Source organism: Chiloscyllium punctatum, unplaced genomic scaffold (assembly GCF_047496795.1).
Source record: "Chiloscyllium punctatum isolate Juve2018m unplaced genomic scaffold, sChiPun1.3 scaffold_469, whole genome shotgun sequence".
NCBI classification, from domain to species: domain Eukaryota; kingdom Metazoa; phylum Chordata; class Chondrichthyes; order Orectolobiformes; family Hemiscylliidae; genus Chiloscyllium; species Chiloscyllium punctatum.
Window position 1 is genome coordinate 95845 of NW_027310203.1, and position 10263 is coordinate 106107.

Consider the following 10263-nt stretch of genomic DNA (forward strand, 5'->3'; position numbering starts at 1 on the left):
ACAGGGCTATGGGGAGAGAGCGGGGGGACAGTGGGATTAGTTTGGGGATGGATACAGGGCTATGGGGAGAGAGAGGGGGGACAGTGGGATTAGTTTGGGGATCGATACAGGGCTATGGGGAGAGAGAGCGGGGGGACAGTGGGATTAGTTTGGGGATCGATACAGGGCTATGGGGAGAGAGCGGGGGGGGACAGTGGGATTAGTTTGGGGATCGATACAGGGCTATGGGGAGAGAGAGCGGGGGGACAGTGGGATTAGTTTGAGGATCGATACAGGGCTATGGGTAGAGTGAGCGGGGGGACAGTGGGATTAGTTTCGGGATCGATACAGAGCTATGGGGAGAGAGAGAGGGGGACAGTGGGATTAGTTTGGGGATGGATACAGGGGTATGGGGAGAGAGAGCGGGGGAGACAGTGGGATTCGTTTGGGGATGGATACAGGGGTATGGGGAGAGAGAGCGGGGCGACAGTGGGATTAGTTTGGGGATGCATACAGGGCTATGGGGAAAGAGGGGGGGACAGTGGGATTAGTTTGGGGATCGATACAGGGCTATGGGGAGAGAGAGCGGGGGGACAGTGGGATTAGTTTGGGGATTGATACAGGGCGATGGGGAGAGAGGGGGGGACAGTGGGATTAGTTTGGGGATCGATACAGGGCTATGGGGAGAGAGAGCGGGGGGACAGTGGGATTAGTTTGGGGATCGATACAGGGCTATGGGGAGAGAGCGGGGGGTCAGTGGGATTAGTTTGGGGATCGATACAGGGCTATGGGGAGAGAGAGCGGGGGGACAGTGGGATTAGTTTGGGGATGGATACAGGGCTATGGGGAGAGAGAGAGGGGGGACAGTGGGGTTAGTTTGGGGATGGATACAGGGCTATGGGGAGAGAGAGCGGGGGGACAGTGGGATTAGTTTGGGGATCGATACAGGGCTATGGGGAGAGAGCGGGGGGTCAGTGGGATTAGTTTGGGGATCGATACAGGGCTATGGGGAGAGAGAGCGGGGGGGGACATTGGGATTAGTTTGGGGATCGATACAGGGCTATGGGGAGAGGGAGAGTTGGGGGACAGTGGGATTAGTTTGGGGATCGATACAGGGCTTTGGGGAGAGAGAGCGGGGGACAGTGGGATTAGTTTGGGGATGGATACAGGGCTATGGGGATAGAGAGCGTGGGGACAGTGGGATTAGTTTGGGGATGGATACAGGGCTATGGGGAGAGAGAGCGGGGGGACAGTGGGATTAGTTTGGGGATCGATACAGGGCTATGGGGAGAGAGAGAGAGAGGGGGACAGTGGGATTAGTTTGGGGATGGATACAGGGCTATGGGGAGAGAGAGTGGGGGAACAGTGGGATTAGTTTGGGGATGGATACAGGGCTATGGGGAGAGAGAGAGAGGGGGACAGTGGGATTAGTTTGGGGATGGATACAGGGCTATGGGGAGAGAGAGTGGGCGGACAGTGGGATTAGTTTGGGGATGGATACAGGGTGATGGGGAGAGAGAGCGGGGGGACAGTGGGATTAGTTTGGGGATGGATACAGGGCTATGGGGAGAGAGAGCGGGGGGACAGTGGGATTAGTTTGGGGATGGATACAGGGCTTTGGGGAGAGAGAGCGGAGGGACAGTGGGATTAGTTTGGGGATGGATACAGGGCTATGGGGAGAGAGAGAGGGGGGACAGTGGGATTAGTTTGGGGATGGATACAGGGCTATGGGGAGAGAGAGCGGGGGGACAGTGGGATTAGTTTGGGGATGGATACAGGGCTATGGGGAGAGAGAGCGGGGGGACAGTGGGATTAGTTTGGGGATCGATACAGGGCTATGGGGAGAGAGAGAGGGGGGACAGTGGGATTAGTTTGGGGATGGATACAGGGCTATGGGGAGAGAGAGCGGGGGGACAGTGGGATTAGTTTGGGGATCGATACAGGGCTATGGGGAGAGAGAGCGGGGGGACAGTGGGATTAGTTTGGGGATGGATACAGGGCTATGGGGAGAGAGAGCGGGGGGACAGTGGGATTAGTTTGGGGATGGATACAGGGCTTTGGGGAGAGAGAGCGGGGGACAGTGGGATTAGTTTGGCGATGGATACAGGGCTATGGGGAGAGGGAGAGTTGGGGGACAGTGGGATTAGTTTGGGGATCGATACAGGGCTATGGGGAGAGAGAGCGGGGGGGACAGTGGGATTAGTTTGGGGATCGATACAGGGCTATGGGGAGAGAGAGTGGGGGGACAGTGGGATTAGTTTGGGGATGGATACAGGGCTATGGGGAGAGAGAGCGGGGGGGACAGTGGGATTAGTTTGGGGATGGATACAGGGCTATGGGGAGAGAGAGAGAGGGGGGGGCAGTGGGATTAGTTTGGGGATGGATACAGGGCTATGGGGAGAGAGAGAGAGAGGACAGTGGTATTAGTTTGGGGATCGATACAGGGCTATGGGGAGAGAGAGCTGGGGGACAGTGGGATTAGTTTGGGGATCGATACAGGGCTATGGGGAGAGAGAGAGGGGGGGGGACAGTGGGATTAGTTTGGGGATCGATACAGGGCTATGGGGAGAGAGAGCGGGGGGACAGTGGGATTAGTTTGGGGATCGATACAGGGTTATGGGGAGAGAGAGAGAGGGGGACAGCGGGATTAGTTTGGGGATGGATACAGGGCTATGGGGAGAGAGAGCGGGGGGACAGTGGGTTTAGTTTGGGGATGGATACAGGGCTATGGGGAGAAAGAGAGCGGGGGGACAGTGGGATTAGTTTGCGGATGGATACAGGGCTATGGGGAGAGAGAGCGGGGGGACAGTGGGATTCGTTTGGGGATCAATACAGGGCTATGGGGAGAGAGCAAGGGGGGACAGTGGGATTAGTTTGGGGATCGATACAGGGCTATGGGGAGAGAGAGCGGGGGGTCAGTGGGATTAGTTTGGGGATCGATACAGGGCTATGGGGAGAGAGAGCGGGGGGACAGTGGGATTAGTTTGGGGATGGATACAGGGCTATGGGGAGAGAGAGCGGGGGGACAGTGGGATTAGTTTGGGGATGGATACAGGGCTATGGGGAGAGAGAGTGGGGGGACAGTGGGATTAGTTTGGGGATCGATACAGGGCTATGGGGAGAGAGAGAGGGGGGGACAGTGGGATTAGTTTGGGGATCGATACAGGGCTATGGGGAGAGAGAGTGGGCGGACAGTGGGATTAGTTTGGGGATGGATACAGGGCAATGGGGAGAGAGAGCAGGGGAGACAGTGGGATTAGTTTGGGGATGGATACAGGGCTATGGGGAGAGAGAGCAGGGGAGACAGTGGGATTAGTTTGGGGATGGATACAGGGCTATGGGGAGAGAGAGCGGGGGGACAGTGGGATTAGTTTGGGGATGGATACAGGGCTATGGGGAGAGAGAGAGAGGGGGGACAGTGGGATTAGTTTGGGGATCGATACAGGGCTATGGGGCGAGAGTGGGGGGACAGTGGGATTAGTTTGGGGATCGATACAGGGCTATGGGGAGAGAGAGAGAGGGGGGACAGTGGGATTAGTTTGGGGATGGATACAGGGCTATGGGGAGAGAGAGAGTGGGGGGACAGTGGGATTAGTTTGGGGATCGATACAGGGCTATGGGGAGAGAGAGCGGGGGGACAGTGGGATTAGTTTGGGGATGGATACAGGGGTATGGGGAGAGAGAGCGGGGGAGACAGTGGGATTCGTTTGGGGATGGATACAGGGGTATGGGGAGAGAGAGCGGGGCGACAGTGGGATTAGTTTGGGGATGCATACAGGGCTATGGGGAAAGAGGGGGGGACAGTGGGATTAGTTTGGGGATGGATACAGGGCTATGGGTAGAGTGAGCGGGGGGACAGTGGGATTAGTTTCGGGATCGATACAGAGCTATGGGGAGAGAGAGAGGGGGACAGTGGGATTAGTTTGGGGATGGATACAGGGGTATGGGGAGAGAGAGCGGGGGAGACAGTGGGATTCGTTTGGGGATGGATACAGGGGTATGGGGAGAGAGAGCGGGGCGACAGTGGGATTAGTTTGGGGATGCATACAGGGCTATGGGGAAAGAGGGGGGGACAGTGGGATTAGTTTGGGGATCGATACAGGGCTATGGGGAGAGAGAGCGGGGGGACAGTGGGATTAGTTTGGGGATTGATACAGGGCGATGGGGAGAGAGGGGGGGACAGTGGGATTAGTTTGGGGATCGATACAGGGCTATGGGGAGAGAGAGCGGGGGGACAGTGGGATTAGTTTGGGGATCGATACAGGGCTATGGGGAGAGAGCGGGGGGTCAGTGGGATTAGTTTGGGGATCGATACAGGGCTATGGGGAGAGAGAGCGGGGGGACAGTGGGATTAGTTTGGGGATGGATACAGGGCTATGGGGAGAGAGAGAGGGGGGACAGTGGGGTTAGTTTGGGGATGGATACAGGGCTATGGGGAGAGAGAGCGGGGGGACAGTGGGATTAGTTTGGGGATCGATACAGGGCTATGGGGAGAGAGCGGGGGGTCAGTGGGATTAGTTTGGGGATCGATACAGGGCTATGGGGAGAGAGAGCGGGGGGGGGACATTGGGATTAGTTTGGGGATCGATACAGGGCTATGGGGAGAGGGAGAGTTGGGGGACAGTGGGATTAGTTTGGGGATCGATACAGGGCTTTGGGGAGAGAGAGCGGGGGACAGTGGGATTAGTTTGGGGATGGATACAGGGCTATGGGGATAGAGAGCGTGGGGACAGTGGGATTAGTTTGGGGATGGATACAGGGCTATGGGGAGAGAGAGCGGGGGGACAGTGGGATTAGTTTGGGGATCGATACAGGGCTATGGGGAGAGAGAGAGAGAGGGGGACAGTGGGATTAGTTTGGGGATGGATACAGGGCTATGGGGAGAGAGAGTGGGGGAACAGTGGGATTAGTTTGGGGATGGATACAGGGCTATGGGGAGAGAGAGAGAGGGGGACAGTGGGATTAGTTTGGGGATGGATACAGGGCTATGGGGAGAGAGAGCGGGGGGGACAGTGGGATTAGTTTGGGGATGGATACAGGGCTATGGGGAGAGAGAGTGGGCGGACAGTGGGATTAGTTTGGGGATGGATACAGGGCTATGGGGAGAGAGAGCGGGGGGACAGTGGGATTAGTTTGGGGATGGATACAGGGCTATGGGGAGAGAGCGGGGGGGACAGTGGGATTAGTTTGGGGATCGATACAGGGCTATGGGGAGAGAGAGCGGGGGGACAGTGGGATTAGTTTGGGGATGGATACAGGGCTATGGGGAGAGAGCGGGGGGACAGTGGGATTAGTTTGGGGATGGATACAGGGCTATGGGGAGAGAGAGCGGGGGGACAGTGGGATTAGTTTGGGGATGGATACAGGGCTATGGGGAGAGAGAGCGGGGGGACAGTGGGATTAGTTTGGGGATGGATACAGGGCTTTGGGGAGAGAGAGCGGAGGGACAGTGGGATTAGTTTGGGGATGGATACAGGGCTATGGGGAGAGAGAGAGGGGGGACAGTGGGATTAGTTTGGGGATGGATACAGGGCTATGGGGAGAGAGAGCGGGGGGACAGTGGGATTAGTTTGGGGATGGATACAGGGCTATGGGGAGAGAGAGCGGGGGGACAGTGGGATTAGTTTGGGGATCGATACAGGGCTATGGGGAGAGAGAGAGGGGGGACAGTGGGATTAGTTTGGGGATGGATACAGGGCTATGGGGAGAGAGAGCGGGGGGACAGTGGGATTAGTTTGGGGATGGATACAGGGCTATGGGGAGAGAGAGTGGGGGGACAGTGGGATTAGTTTGGGGATCGATACAGGGCTATGGGGAGAGAGAGTGGGGGACAGTGGGATTAGTTTGGGGATCGATACAGGGCTATGGGGAGAGAGAGCAGGGGGGACAGTGGGATTAGTTTGGGGATCGATACAGGGCTATGGGGAGAGAGAGCGGGGGGACAGTGGGATTAGTTTGGGGATCGATACAGGGCTATGGGGAGAGAGAGAGAGAGGGGGGACAGTGGGATTAGTTTGGGGATCGATACAGGGCTATGGGGAGAGAGAGCTGGGGGGATAGTGGGATTAGTTTGGGGATCGATACAGGGCTATGGGGAGAGAGAGAGGGGGGACAGTGGGATTAGTTTGGGGATCGATACAGGGCTATGGGGAGAGAGAGCGGGGGGACAGTGGGATTAGTTTGGGGATGGATACAGGGCTATGGGGAGAGAGAGCGGGGGGGACAGTGGGATTAGTTTGGGGATCGATACAGGGCTATGGGGAGAGAGAGCGGGGGGACAGTGGGATTAGTTTGGGGATGGATACAGGGCTATGGGGAGAGAGAGCGGGGGGACAGTGGGATTAGTTTGGGGATGGATACAGGGCTATGGGGAGAGAGAGCGGGGGGACAGTGGGATTAGTTTGGGGATGGATACAGGGCTATGGGGAGAGAGAGCGGGGGGACAGTGGGATTAGTTTGGGGATCGATACAGGGCTATGGGGAGAGAGAGCGGGGGGACAGTGGGATTAGTTTGGGGATGGATACAGGGCTATGGGGGGAGAGAGCGGGGGGACAGTGGGATTAGTTTGGGGATGGATACAGGGCTATGGGGAGAGAGAGAGGGGGGACAGTGGGATTAGTTTGGGGATCGATACAGGGCTATGGGGAGAGAGAGAGGGGGGACAGTGGGATTAGTTTGGGGATCGATACACGGCTATGGGGAGAGAGAGCGGGGCGACAGTGGGATTAGTTTGGGGATGGATACAGGGGTATGGGGAGAGAGATGGGGGGTACAGTGGGATTAGTTTGGGGATCGATACGGGGCTATGGGGAGAGAGAGCGGGGGGACAGTGGGATTAGTTTGGGGATGGATACAGGGCTATGGGGAGAGAGAGCGGGGGGACAGTGGGATTTGTTTGGGGATCAATACAGGGCTATGGGGAGAGAGAGCGGGGGGACAGTGGGATTAGTTTGGGGATGGATACAGGGCTATGGGGAGAGAGAGCGGGGAGACAGTGGGATTAGTTTGGGGATGGATACAGGGCTATGGGGAGAGAGAGAGGGGGGGACAGTGGGATTAGTTTGGGGATGGATACAGGGCTATGGGGAGAGAGCGGGGGGACAGTGGGATTATTTTGGGGATCGATACGGGGCTATGGGGAGAGAGAGAGCGGGGGGACAGTGGGATTAGTTTGGGGATCGATACAGGGCTATGGGGAGAGAGAGCGGGGGGACAGTGGGATTAGTTTGGGGATGGATACAGGGCTATGGGGAGAGAGAGAGGGGGGGACAGTGGGATTAGTTTGGGGATGGATACAGGGCTATGGGGAGAGAGCGGGGGGACAGTGGGATTAGTTTGGGGATGGATACAGGGCTATGGGGAGAGAGAGGGGGGACAGTGGGATTAGTTTGGGGATAGATACAGGGCTATGGGGAGAGAGAGCGGGGGGACAGTGGGATTAGTTTGGGGATGGATACAGGGCTATGGGGAGAGAGAGGGGGGACAGTGGGATTAGTTTGGGGATCGATACAGGGCTATGGGGAGAGAGCGGGGGGGACAGTGGGATTAGTTTGGGGATGGATACAGGGCTATGGGGAGAGAGAGTGGGGGGACAGTGGGATTAGTTTGGGGATCGATACAGGGCTATGGGGAGAGAGAGCGGGGGGACAGTGGGATTAGTTTGGGGATCGATACAGGGCTATGGGGAGAGAGCGGGGGGGACAGTGGGATTAGTTTGGGGATGGATACAGGGCTATGGGGAGAGAGAGCGGGGGGACTGTAGGATTAGTTTGGGGATCGATACAGGGCTATGGGGAGAGAGAGTGGGGGGACAGTGGGATTAGTTTGGGGATCGATACAGGGCTATGGGGAGAGAGAGAGAGGGGGGACAGTGGGATTAGTTTGCGGATGGATACAGGGCTATGGGGAGAGAGAGTGGGGGGACAGTGGGATTAGTTTGGGGATGGATACAGGGCTATGGGGAGAGAGAGCGGGGGGACAGTGGGATTAGTTTGGGGATGGATACAGGGCTATGGGGAGAGAGAGTGGGGGGACAGTGGGATTAGTTTGGGGATGGATACAGGGCTATGGGGAGAGAGAGAGGGGGGGACAGTGGGATTAGTTTGGGGATCGATACAGGGCAATGGGGAGAGAGAGCGGGGGAGACAGTGGGATTAGTTTGGGGATGGATACAGGGCTATGGGGAGAGAGAGTGGGCGGACAGTGGGATTAGTTTGGGGATGGATACAGGGCTATGGGGAGAGAGAGAGAGGGGGGACAGTGGGATTAGTTTGGGGATCGATACAGGGCTATGGGGCGAGAGAGCGGGGGGACAGTGGGATTAGTTTGGGGATGGATACAGGGCTATGGGGAGAGAGCGGGGGGACAGTGGGATTAGTTTGGGGATGGATACAGGGCTATGGGGAGAGAGCGGGGGGACAGTGGGATTAGTTTGGGGATGGATACAGGGCTATGGGGAGAGAGAGCGGGGAGACAGTGGGATTAGTTTGGGGATGGATACAGGGCTATGGGGAGAGAGAGAGGGGGGGACAGTGGGATTAGTTTGGGGATGGATACAGGGCTATGGGGAGAGAGCGGGGGGACAGTGGGATTATTTTGGGGATCGATACGGGGCTATGGGGAGAGAGAGAGCGGGGGGACAGTGGGATTAGTTTGGGGATGGATACAGGGCTATGGGGAGAGAGAGCGGGGGGACAGTGGGATTAGTTTGGGGATGGATACAGGGCTATGGGGAGAGAGAGAGGGGGGGACAGTGGGATTAGTTTGGGGATGGATACAGGGCTATGGGGAGAGAGCGGGGGGACAGTGGGATTAGTTTGGGGATGGATACAGGGCTATGGGGAGAGAGAGGGGGGACAGTGGGATTAGTTTGGGGATAGATACAGGGCTATGGGGAGAGAGAGCGGGGGGACAGTGGGATTAGTTTGGGGATCGATACAGGGCTATGGGGAGAGAGAGCGGGGGGACAGTGGGATTAGTTTGAGGATCGATACAGGGCTATGGGGAGAGAGAGAGCGGGGGGACAGTGGGATTAGTTTCGGGATCGATACAGGGCTATGGGGAGAGAGAGAGGGGGACAGTGGGATTAGTTTGGGGATGGATACAGGGGTATGGGGAGAGAGAGCGGGGGAGACAGTGGGATTAGTTTGGGGATGGATACAGGGCTATGGGGAGAGAGGAGGGGGACAGTGGGATTAGTTTGGGGATGCATACAGGGCTATGGGGAAAGAGAGCGGGGGGACAGTGGGATTAGTTTGGGGATTGATACAGGGCTATGGGGAGAGAGCGGGGGGACAGTGGGATTAGTTTGGGGATCGATACAGGGCGATGGGGAGAGAGAGAGGGGGACAGTGGGATTAGTTTGGGGATGGATACAGGGGTATGGGGAGAGAGAGCGGGGGAGACAGTGGGATTAGTTTGGGGATGGATACAGGGCTATGGGGAGAGAGGAGGGGGACAGTGGGATTAGTTTGGGGATGCATACAGGGCTATGGGGAAAGAGAGCGGGGGGACAGTGGGATTAGTTTGGGGATCGATACAGGGCGATGGGGAGAGAGGGGGGGACAGTGGGATTAGTTTGGGGATCGATACAGGGCTATGGGGAGAGAGAGCGGGGGGACAGTGGGGTTAGTTTGGGGATCGATACAGGGCTATGGGGAGAGAGCGGGGGGTCAGTGGGATTAGTTTGGGGATCGATACAGGGCTATGGGGAGAGAGAGCGGGGGGGGACAGTGGGATTAGTTTGGGGATGGATACAGGGCTATGGGGAGAGAGAGCGGGGGGCCAGTGGGATTAGTTTGGGGATCGATACAGGGCTATGGGGAGAGAGAGAGGGGGGGACAGTGGGATTAGTTTGGGGATGAATACAGGGCTATGGGGAGAGAGCGGGGGGTCAGTGGGATTAGTTTGGGGATGGATACAGGGCTATGGGGAGAGAGAGTGGGGGGGACAGTGGGATTAGTTTGGGGATCGATACAGGGCTATGGGGAGAGAGAGGGGGGGACAGTGGGATTAGTTTGGGGATCGATACAGGGCTATGGGGAGAGAGAGTGGGGAGACAGTGGGATTAGTTTGGGGATCGATACAGGGCTATGGGGAGAGAGAGCGGGGGGACAGTGGGATTAGTTTGGGGATGAATACAGGGCTATGGGGAGAGAGAGTGGGGGGGACAGTGGGATTAGTTTGGGGATGGATACAGGGCTATGGGGAGAGAGCGGGGGGTCAGTGGGATTAGTTTGGGGATGGATACAGGGCTATGGGGAGAGAGAGAGGGGGGGACAGTG